Source organism: Psittacula echo (genome assembly GCF_963264785.1).
Source record: "Psittacula echo genome assembly, chromosome: Z".
NCBI lineage: Eukaryota > Metazoa > Chordata > Aves > Psittaciformes > Psittacidae > Psittacula > Psittacula echo.
Window position 1 is genome coordinate 16426342 of NC_137742.1, and position 12247 is coordinate 16438588.

Consider the following 12247-nt stretch of genomic DNA (forward strand, 5'->3'; position numbering starts at 1 on the left):
CAGATATATTCTTTGCTTTTAAATCTGTTTTTCCTTCCTCATGCTGATGTGCTGATTTTGTAACAGAAAAACCGTTACCCCTTCAGTGAGTTTTACAAGAGCGTCTGTATGATATGGTCTTTTCATACAAGTGCAAATGTCCAAACTAGAGAAATGTGTAAAATCAGCTTCTTGGTTCCAGTTAGTAAAAAATTTCACATTACTTATCTGAAAACATGGAGCTAGGTTAAAGAACTCATGCAAGACAATATGATTAAACCAGAAATGTAAAAGTTAGGACCACAGAAAATATTTTTCATCATCTTAGTGTGAGCCTGTTCTTTGCTTCGTGGGGTTGCCCACAGCTTCCTTCTGACCAGGTGAAACCAAGAGCTTGGTTCAGCTCTTTCAGACTTCTCTTTTTCACCAGAATAAACTAATTCTATCACCACAATGCCATAAGGCAATTTACAGTAGTGTAATAGACATTATCAGCTCAGACTATTGTCCATAAGACATTTTGATCATTACAGCTATTTGAAATAAAATCTTCATTCCTGTACTCTTCACCTTGTCTAGAATTGGAGCTGAGAGTCTAAGCCATTTGGTAGGAACTGTGGCCAAATCCCTGAGATACCGAATACTCAATTTCCCATTGAAATTAGTGGTGGATTAGGTGCTTTGCCACTGCTGTTGATCAAATCTGTTCCCCAGCTTCTTTTAAAGATCTTGGTCTTGCCAGTGAAACACTGCATAATACATTTCTGCGTGTGGCATACATACACACAAGTGTATGTGAGTGTGTTATCAGGTTAACTATGCAGTGCTGTTCGGGGACTAGTCCCACTCTCCTTCACCATTGCGAACAAGCAATAGCCATTTTTTATAATGAACATGAATTTGGGAGGCCAATGCATAAGTGACTTTTGCAATCCATTATAATTCTGTTCCTTTTTGCATGGTGTTATGTTTCCCAAGATATTACTGCATTATTCTATTGTATTCTTAAACAAAAAATACTGAATATGCCACTTGTAAATATAGCAATGCAACTTGATGTGCTGAACACTTACATGCTCTTTCTACCACTGCTGCCTGTGCTCCAGCTGTAGCAATGACAGGGCTTTAGCTCTCTTGCTGCAAGCAGTTATTATTCTGCTTTTTCCCCTTAGTTTTATCTTAGCCCATTTCACTTCTGCAAGTTACAGCTTCTCCATCTTCAGATTAGTTCTCTTGCTATTAAGTAACTTCCATTTAAGACAGTGAATAGCCCATTGCAGATAACTGTGCATAGCACTCTTATTAGGTTAAGCCCTCTGCAGCAGGAAGACTTAGGTCAGACATTGGCCCTTTTCAGTCCAAATGTCATTTCCAAGAATAATTTCCCCTGGTTGCTTAGCAACTTCTCTTAATCTTTCCTTTCTCTCATTCATATCAATATCCAGTCTCTCAGCCACATCGCTAAACCAAAGCATGCTGCCTCCGGCTTGCTGTTTACAGTGTCCTGGTAAAACAGTCAGAAACTCACTGATTTCATTGTTTTGCTCCCCAGTATAGATGCTTTTATGGTTGATTTGCCCAAGGAATATATCAGGCATGAGATTTGCAGGCATCAAGGAAAGAGATCTGCTGCTGCCTTTATGCATTGCAGCACAGGGATGCTAGTCAGATCAGTTTTGCAGTCCTTGAAGAACCCCAGACTGGGCAGAGGTTGCCTCTTGCTCCGCTTGTAAGTAAGCACCTAAGGAAATCTTCACACCAGCATGTAGGGATAAACTTCAAGCTCCTAAAGAGTTCCTGAGCCATTTATTTTTCTTTCATTTTTTCTTCAATATCTTTGTCTGAAGCCAGCAGAACAGCAGCATGGCTCAGAAGGAGGATGCTCAGAGTTTAGAGGAGTAACAGCATCAGGTGTATGTGATCCCTTTCTGCAAAAAGGAATGCAGGATGTCACTTAAAATACATAGCACAGTCTTGCACAATTGGAATGTAATTTTGTTTCTGCAGAGTAATTTTGGGCCTTTGCTGGTTTATACTCATTTATGCACAATTCTTTCCCTTTCTCTTCTATGCTGGTCAAGACCGTGCCTCACAGGTAATGCTGCAATATCACTTCTTACACAATAACCATGGGTCTAAGCTTTTCTCATACACCCAGCTGCAGCTCAGAATTCAATGCAAGTGGTATCGTATTTACTTAAAAGAAGCAGTTATTCAAGTCCCTCCCTCTGAAGGAAATATTTTCTCTGGACGGTATTTAACAGTCATTGATCAAATATAGGAACTTCCAGTATTTCTCATCCCTATGATTGCCCTAGTTTATCCACTTGCAAGAACAAAATAATAAGAACAAAGTATCACTGTAGTCTCGTATGGTTTGATTTTTAACTCTGCTAGCATCTCTGTGTTTGCTTATGCATAGATAACAAAGATATGCTCTGCAGTTTTGTGGTAACCCCACTGGTACCTTATGTTTCTCAAGCTGTACGAAAAAAACGTGACCTTCTAGTTCTCAGCCATACCACTGAGGAAACTTTACCAAGACCTTTATCAGTTTGAAAGTGTCCTTTACAAAATTAGGCAGATATCAGTGTTAGTCCAGATCAAATGACCCTTTCAATTAAACAACTAATTGAAATGTCAAAATAAAGTCACTTCAAGTTCTTGGTGATATTCAGGACTTCCCACAAGACTGGACAAAGCCACTCTTTTCCTACATACCCCAGTATTGTCCTCATGTACAGTGCAGACTGGAGACTGCTCTTCAAAGATGAGAAATAGAAACATTTTTCAATGTGGCTGGGGACAACAGATGGTTACTGGGTTGTTGGCAAGTCAAATGCCAAGAAATCTGTCTGTGAAGAAGTAAAACTCAGCTTAACAGGACATAACCTGATAGTCATCCTTGTAGCATGAAGCAAGAATCAACCAAGAGAAGTTTCACCTATATCAAAATTATAAATAACAGTTGTCAATGTCATGATTATACACCATTCCTTTCAGTGGCACAAGAACAAAAGGATAGTTTGTGCTATATTTTCTGGAGGAGAAAAGCACAAATGCTCACTTTTTTACTTGAACTGCAGTAATTGGATAGAATTATGAAGACATCCAGAAAACTGCTACTGATGATGATACACCCTGGAAACAATATCATATCAAACAAAGCCAGACAGATGCAAGAAAAAAACTCATATCTACTTCTTCTGTCCCCAAGAGTGAGAAGGGAAAAGGGTAAAAATAATGGAAACACATCATTATTCATATCAGTGGAGAGAAATGATTTTTTTTTTTTTTTTTGCAAATCCTTAAACAGAAGAGTTTTTTGAAAGATGGGTGACCCGTATCTTCTGTGTCACAGCAAGAATTATTGGGAATGGAGGCAAGCACAGCAGTAAAGAAAGTAGTACTTTAAAAAATAGAAGGAATTATGCAAAGGAGACAAATATAACACAGACATTAACTCAGCAAATCATGAACAAATTGACCTAAAATGACAGAAAAAGTGAAAAGAAATATCATCCAAATTGTTAGAACTTGCAGTAAGAATCAAAAAGAGTTGGAAATTTCTCATTTACAAGATGACATTTAATATAATTGGCATTACAGAAATCTAGTGGGAGGAATTGCATATCTGGAATGTTCAAAACATTGCTTTTAACCTGGTTAAGAGAAATAAAGCAGGTATAACGTAGGTGGAAGAATTACAACATGTCACAGGCACCATTGCTCACCTTAGGGACTTGAAGTCCAGAGTTATAATAATAACAACAATAACAACAATAATAACTGGACTGGACAACAGCTTGAAAGCTGGTTACACCATCTATGAGTTGGTTTGCTTTTCTGGTTTTTGGCTCCTTTTTTCCATATTTGACACATACAAGTATCTTGAACGCAATAGACCAATTAGAAGATTATATATGTGGACAATAAGACTGGTCTGAGTCAGTTTGCTGTTCTGAAATTTGCATCTTTGACATTGATGCTGCCTGGCATGCTGCTAGCTCCTATCGTTTTCTGTTCATCCCTTCAGACTGCTAACTGCTGTTTCTGTGGGGTCTTTTTAAACTTTCTTTTAATGTTCACAAATTTTAACTTAACATTAAAACATAATTGAACAGAGTTGATTTTCTTCTAAAAGTTTCATTATTTACATTCCCACTTAGTATTCTGTTGAGGTCTAAATGTTTTACCTCCTCCAGTTCTTCTTAAATCCTATAAGATTCATGGATTAGCATCAGTACTGATAAAAAGGAGATAGTTCTTTTCTTGTATGTGAGGAAGGTTTTAGGCAACTTCATCTGAAAGAAAAGATCAGACAAAAGAAAAGGAATAAGAATAAATTAGTTCTTTAAGAAAAGTTTTAGATGGTCAAAAATCTACAGTCAAGGCAGAGAACTTTTTTTGAGCAAAAGTTCCTATTGGATAAATGAAGGCCAGCTAGACAATGGATATCTAATAAGGAAACAAGGAGGAATAGGTAAAATGAATATGATGTCTAGCTCAGAGTGTAATAGGAAGGTGTAATAAGACAAGTTAATGATGTTAGATAAAAATCCATGGCAGGCAGGGCAAAGAACAAAACAAATTCCTTTTAAGTGTTTTAAGAAAAAAAAGAGGAAGGAAAGAAAGAAAGATGGGCACCCAATTTTTGAACAATTCTTTCTACCTCATTAGTAAGAGCTTTTCTATACTCATCTACTGCTTTACATCCAGCAAAAGGCAAGATGAGGTACTAGATGAAGTATTTTCATGACAATGGTGAAATGATTCCCAGGCCAGCAGTAACCAAAGAAGCACACCAAGCTATTGGTAGGGGACAAACTCTTGAGTCAGAAGGGCCAGATAACTTTTTCACAAGTCATGAAACAAATTTTCTAAAGAAGAGTCTAGACAACTGATTTCCTCTATTAAAATAAATTTTAGGAGAAGCAAGAGAAAATACCTGCTGGAAGAGTTGCAACATTGTCCACACTTCAGTAGGAATAAACAGAATGACAGATGGTGGCTTAATTTGATAGCAATCTCAGACAAAATAGTGTGAAATCAAACAATCAATTGCAGGAGATTCAACCCACAGAAAAAAAATCTTACATCTGCCAAGGCAACATATTTGCCACTGCTGCTCTTTATTCTGCCCAAACATTTATCGATGGTTTTTGCTCCGCAGGCAGGAAGATACAGCTAATCTCAAAGGTTAAGAACTTTTTGACCTAATCCCCAGTTTTCTGCCTTTTCTGTGATCCTTGTTCTCCTTCTTCCTTTTTCCTGACTCAATGTTCTTTCATTGTGGCTGGAGAAACATCTTACTCAGTAAACCTTTGTTGGCTGCTCTTAGGTAGAGTCTATCTAATCTGTCATAGGATTTAATTGATAAAGAATTAGAGGAAGACAATAATTAACGTGAGTCAATGTGATTTTATGGAAAACAAGTCTTGCCAGACTGTTGATTAAAATTTATTGAGTGGCTGAAGGTGACAGACTTGAAGTCTTGAATGGTGTTGACATTGTTCTTCACAAAGTCATGATTGAAAAATGAGTGCTCTAAAATATCTTCAAAGCACATGAACTGGCTAATGAGTTGGAATATTTCTTACAATATAATAGAGAAAAATGTTGCCTGAAATATGAAAAACCATCACCAGCTATAGTTTCTAGAACTCCAGTGCACACCAGCTTGCTTATAACCTAAGCAATGAGCTAAAACATGAAACAAACTCAATGATGTAGAAAGTCTGCATGTTAGCAGCAGAAGACTGTAAATAAGGGACAATGCATTTGAGAAGTCAGTAGAGAGCAGATATACACAACAGAATCCTCACCAAGATAGATCCCAGAGCAACCACCTGCTCGTAACAGCAGCTGCAAGAAGGTTAGTCCACACAGCTTGGCGCTTTCTCCAGCCCCATCTTGAAAAGCTCCAAGAACACAGACCCTATGCTTCTCTTCACAGTCTGCTTCATCCTGGACTGTTCCCACATGGAAAAAGGTTTCCATTTATATATACTGTGGGCTGCTTCTGTTTCATCTTAGACCCTCAGTCTCTTGTCTGCTGCCTTGCACTTCCGTGGAGAGCCTGGCTTCATCTTCTTAATGACCTGTCTGTAGGCAGAAGGCTTCTCTGAGGTGTCCCCAGAGCTCTCCCTTCTTCAGGCGGAAGTAGCCCTGTCTCTAAGGCTACCCTGCCACTCTTGCAGGGCCGATGCTCCAGCCCCTAACTATCCTGACTGCCCTACGCTGGACTCTACCTAATCAACCTTTTCTTCAGGTTGTGCTATACAATAAAAGGCTACAAAGGTGCTTCCATTAATATTCTGGCAGAGATTTGTAATTAAAATAAACTACTGATTTAATGGTATTAGGAGAAAGACATTTTTGTTCATTACTTATACAAATCCATATCAGCTCCATTGTGGGAAGCTTTATACTGGGGTTGGACTAGATCTGCAGAGGTCCCTTCCAAACTCAACCATTCTGTGATTTGGTGATCTGGATCTTAAAAAGGACCCTTTTAATGATGAAGAAGATCAGGCTGCTACTGATTGGGGATTGAGATAATTTTTGACTGGATTTAGTTCTCACTGCTTCTTCTGGACTCATCAAACTTCCACAGAGGAATGGGAAGGATCTGTTTTCTAGCTTCAGAAGTTAATCAGTTAACCTGGGCCTAGTACTGCTGGGAAAAACAAACAAACCAAACCAAAAACAGAACACTAAACCAAAACTAACCAAAACAAATCCAAGCCCCTATCTGTGAGTATTCATTTAATATTTTACAATAATTTTACCTGACTACAATGAGGTCTCTTTGTATTTGTTTCTGTGAATATTCTGTTCAATGAATTTACTCTGTGACCTGACATGAAAAGCACTGATATTAAGTTGTTTCGAGTTCCAAATTCATTGACTCAGCAACTTATATTTAAATGTCATGCAACATATGCATTAAATAAAAACAGACCAAGACTTATGGTTTGGGTTTTTGTTTGGTTTTTTTTTTTTCAAAACTAGGTACTCTTCAAAGCAGTTATTTTTTAAAAAAGTTTTATTGTAAATAATAATTTAATAGTAAATATTAAATCAAACATCACTTCATTTCTGGACATCAGAAAGTGAAAACCTTTGTAGTTCAGACTACATGTAATTTCCTCCAAGTCACATATGCAAATTTCTGTCTCTGAAATATCAGTTTCCCTCATTCATCTCTACTTTTTATACCCAATCCAAACACTGTTCCCACTGTAAATTGTTTCTTAAAAAATTTGCTTCAGATTAAAATAATCAATAACCATCACTATGTTTTGTTTTGCAGTGCTGGAAACACCAGAAACATGTCAGTAGAGATGTTAAGTTCCAAGAATACATCCTCTTAAATGAGAATCAGATTCATCCAGAATGAATAAACCACGGTGATGCAATGCACATTGTTCTCAGAGAAAGCAGTTCTCTTCCACTTTGAAAGGAGCTTTATTAACTAATTACATAGTAATAATCAGAAGACACTGATCCCAGGGATTAATGACCAGAAGGTTGTGATTGTTTCTGTGCACACCTTGGCACATTAGCTCCCAGCAAGCCTCTAGTTATTCATCCTCAGGAAATTGCATTGTCCTTGTTGGCGTATTAAACTGCATATGAAAGTAGAGCCTTCAGGCTTATGGATAGCTTCATTTTATCGGCTAGTATATGAATAACTAGTGTGTACAGCAAAGGCAATGAATATCATGTATATCAAATTAATTGGAAATAATCCCTGAACTTTCTAGTAGCTTGATAATCACCAAAGATTTTCCAGTAGCAATGTGGCTGATTTCATTTTGCACCACTGTACTTCCTACCAGTACCAACACATTCATATTACCACAATTTATTTTTTTTTTTTTTAACATAAGTATATATGTGATTTGACAATTTTGGAGCTTACTGATTTCAAAATAGTAATTGCAGTCATTCACAAAATTGCAAAAGCTTTGAAGGAAAGGAGTGAGTTGATATTTTTCTTGCTTCAAGCAAGGCTTGCTGACTCCCGTTAATTAATAGCAGTGAGAACCGTGACCCCAAAGCAGTGCAATGGCAAGTCCTCACAGCCAACAGCCCTCTTTCCTCAGGGAGACAACCATTAGGAGAAGGCACAGCTTATTTCTCATAAAGTATGTTCTTCTGTCAACATAATTTTCCACAACATAAAATATAACTGCTTTATTAAATCCCAGCTAGACTAAGTAATTTCTTACAGTATGATTTTCTAAGACAAAACGAAAGGACCTGAACATCTCCCCAGGCTTGAGCCACAGTGATAACGCTGCTACACTAGATCTAACTGCAAATTAGATCTAACAGGTTTGTTTTCTGCTAAGCAGGGTGAAGGGCTGGCTTTTTTAGCTCAGCAGTTTCTTCAGCATTAGCTATTATTTGGGGTTTAACCAGGGCATGGACTGTTACTGGTATAAATGGTTTGATCACATTTGTAAGCACAGAATGACACTATCGTGGTAACTTTTCAGAAAAGCACAAGTGGAACATGTGCTCTGGACTTGTGTTATTATGTAGAAAAAATGGTCTTCTTTTTTAAGCAAGAAGCAGTATCAAAACATCAAATATGCCTTCTAAAGAAGCAAGGTTGAGTTAAAAAGAAAGGAAAGCTCAAACTTCTCAGTCCAGACTAGAAATACGGTAATGAGCAATTTTATGGTCACTTTCACCCAACCTGCTCCAAGGGCTTTGATTAAGCATATGTTTAATTCTTCATTTGTCTACAATGTGTAATTTTAGAAAACAATCTTTTATATTTATATGTTAAGTTTGATTTTGTTGAAGCAGGACCGTAAATTCCAAAGCAAATGTTATTTTCCCCATCATCATATTATCCCAGTCCCTTATGATTAACATAAATTAATTTTATCTGGATAAAAGACAAAAGCAGTTTTTAAAGCCATCATTTTATAGGTGAAATAGGAAGGTCTAGAAAGATTTGGAAATAAGGCAGAAGTGGCCTAGAGGTAAAGCCTGGGGACAACACCTTGATCACAGCTCACCCCATCTTCCTGCTTGCTTGGACCATTCCCTTGCCCTGCTGTGGGGTGTGAATAAATACATTTTGGAGGATGTTAGGTGTCTTGTTCTTTTTCTTTTAGCATGCATTAGAATCATAGAATGATTTGGGTTGGAAAGGACCTTAAAGATCATCTAGCACCACTCTCCCTGCCATTGTATATGCTTTAGTACCAATCTGCTCTGAAAGAAGAATGTGCTCTTTATTTCACAGTCAGGCTCATGCTGAGCTCACTCTCGTCTTTCTACAGGGATACTCAACTGAAGATGCCCCTTGCAACCAAAAAACTGTGCCGGAAATATTATCCTCCCTTGAACATGGAGCTTTCTGGAGGAGGGAGAAGTCCCTAAAGCAGAGTGTTCATCATTATTCCAGCAATGACTTTGAAGATGAGGAGGAGGATTTTTAACTCTGTTCTGAAATCAAGGAGGATGAAACACAGTTAGCAAAGCACAGATGTGAATTGCTTGCATTGGCTGTCATTGTTTATGAGACATGTAGCTGCATGCTGTACAATTTCAGGATTCCTATAGCACTCATACTAAGAGGAATAAAGGAGTTGTGACAGTCTATACTAGAAGTTACAGGAGTGTGGATCAGTAGAGATATCTCCTTGCTGGAAAAAAAAGTCTCTGGACCACCTGCAAGCTTCTTGATCAAAACACAAAATGTGAGCATAATGCTATAGCTTCAGGGTGCTCATAGTGTTGATGAGAGAAGTTCAGCTTTGAAGTGTTTCCTAATACTGCTACAGAACTCTTAAAGCTCATGTATTTCATGGCTGGGTAAAACTTCCATCAATTGCTCTCTGCCAGTCAGTTTAGATTTTCCAAGTTTGGAGTTTCTGCAAAAAGAAGGAAAGGAAGGAAAACCATTGCTGTCGCTACAGAAGCATGGCACGAAAGTCTTTTCTCTCAAGCTCCCTGAGGATGAACAATGTGAGGAAGGGAACAAAGGGGAAGAAATAGAGTCTGTGTGACTCACTAATATACAGGTGTACATAGACAGAAGTATCTGCGTAACCAAGATCCAAAAAGATATATGCACAGAGTTCTACAATTCTTCATATAAGGTCTTTAACAACCCTTGATATCAAAGTCCTTCCAGAAGCCTCTCAAAGCATCTGCTTATGGTGCCTGCAGTTTAAGGCCAGCAGCAAGTTGCCTGTGACACCAGCAAACCCTCATCCAAAGACAAGGGCTAGGACCCTGAAGAGGAGCACCCCTGAAGACCAAGCTGTCACTACAGCAGGGATGACAGCCTGGCTCTGGGAAGTGGCAGGAGGTCATTGGTGCCAGCTGTATACCATGACGATCACAGGTTTGAAGATGGTGGGTCAGTTGCAGCTTTCCATGGCGATGTTGGTACCCTAGGTCACCTGAGCCATATGACATCCTTGCTATGGATAAACTGAGATCCATTACATCATGAACAGCCTTCTGGGTTTCTCTTTGAGAGGGCAAGTCTAAATTTCAGTAAAGCCATTTCTTGCATTTTGTTACCTTTAAGTGAAAATCACTCTTATTTTGCCTTAGAAACAAAAGAACTGCTTGCTGAAATAAAACCGTCTGTAAACACAAGCCATCTTTTTCATAGGCCAAGAATAATAAGAATGGATGGCAGACATCTCCTCCTAAGAGATATGATGACAGAAAGTCTGGCAGGTGAGGATGCTGACAGGTGGAACAAAGCACCAAGAGACATTGATGTTCAGCCATCACTTCGTTTCTCCATATCAAAAATGGGTATTTTTCTGGAAAACAAATCATAGATCAATAGACCAGGATGAATCTTTATAGCACATGGCATATTGGTCAGAAGAAATAACTGAAGATATCTTTCAGTCTTAATATCTATTATTCAGGTGATCAGAGCAGTGGATGAAAGATTGTGCATTCAGTAAGAACCACAGGCAGGAGCTAAGATAGGCAGGAGATACAATCTCCTGACCCTCCAGTGGACAAATAATTTCTCCTTAAAGCAAGCCACGATATATTCTATATGAAGGTGTATAGGAAGGCTTCTTGATTTCACGCTTATGCGGTGGAGCTTTTTTCCCTAGGAAACTTTCTATTTCCCTCCATGCTTTTATTGTTCTTGTTTTTTTATAAGACAAAGGATATGAAGAGTACATGACTTTCTGTTGTAGCTCATGATTTTATATCCTACATCTGAAAATGAAATGTAGCATGAAATTTACTTTTAGTCCTAATGTGAAATTTGATCAAGTAAAAGCAATTTCTGTACTCTTAGCATGGAGAGATCCTGAAAAATAGTTGAAAAGGTCTCCGTTCAGTTAAAAAAAAATTACCATCAGATTTGTACCTTGGCTCAAAATTATTTTATTAGCATCTAATACTGATGATATTGAATTACAGATGGATCACCATATCAAGCAACAAAATTATGAGATTTTTCTTTTGCCCTAATGTATTGTTCAAATCCTGGCTCTCTTGGACTCAATAAAAAGCACCAGGCTCTATGCAGCTGCAGCTGAAGGAATTTCAGCTACAAAATGTTGGCTGTGATTGTAGCAATTAGGACAATAGTTTTCATTTTAATAACAATGTTCAGTGACTCATGTTAATAAAAAGTCCTCAAGAAACATAGGCCTGGAATGCCTGGATTTTTATTTTATTTATTTTTACGAATTATTCTCCCATTTGAATGTGGCTGTAGAGTTCAGAAATCTGTGGGGAAAAAAATCATATGATTACTTTAGCTATTATTCAAACTCAAGCTAACAGAACAGATGAGCTGCCTGGGAGGTTGCAGCAAAGTAGGAAGGATGCACAAGGGCTCATAGGCTCTTCCCCAGTGCCTTCCCTTTGTGCTTTGTCCTGCTGCTAGAGCTCAGTGACAAATACTGCAGAAGCATACGCTCTGCCATAGCCCCCAAGGTACAAAACAGCCCTGGCAGGGCAGAGTATGACCCATTTGGTGCAACAGAAGATGCTCTTGCAAGAGCTGCTGAGAAGATGCTTTTCACAGACCTCAGCAAATAAAACAGCTCAGAGACCAAACTGGTCCTTAGAATTCCCCCAAAATACCCTTCTCCCGGTGAACATTAAATAGCAGAAATACACATAAGTTGGCAGAATGAGCAAAATGAGAGTGCATCCATGCATCCATAATGCTGGTATCCTTGTGCATGGGGAAAATGAGCCCTCTTGGACAGCAACTTTTTTCTCTGCATCTCACACTGCCTTGCAA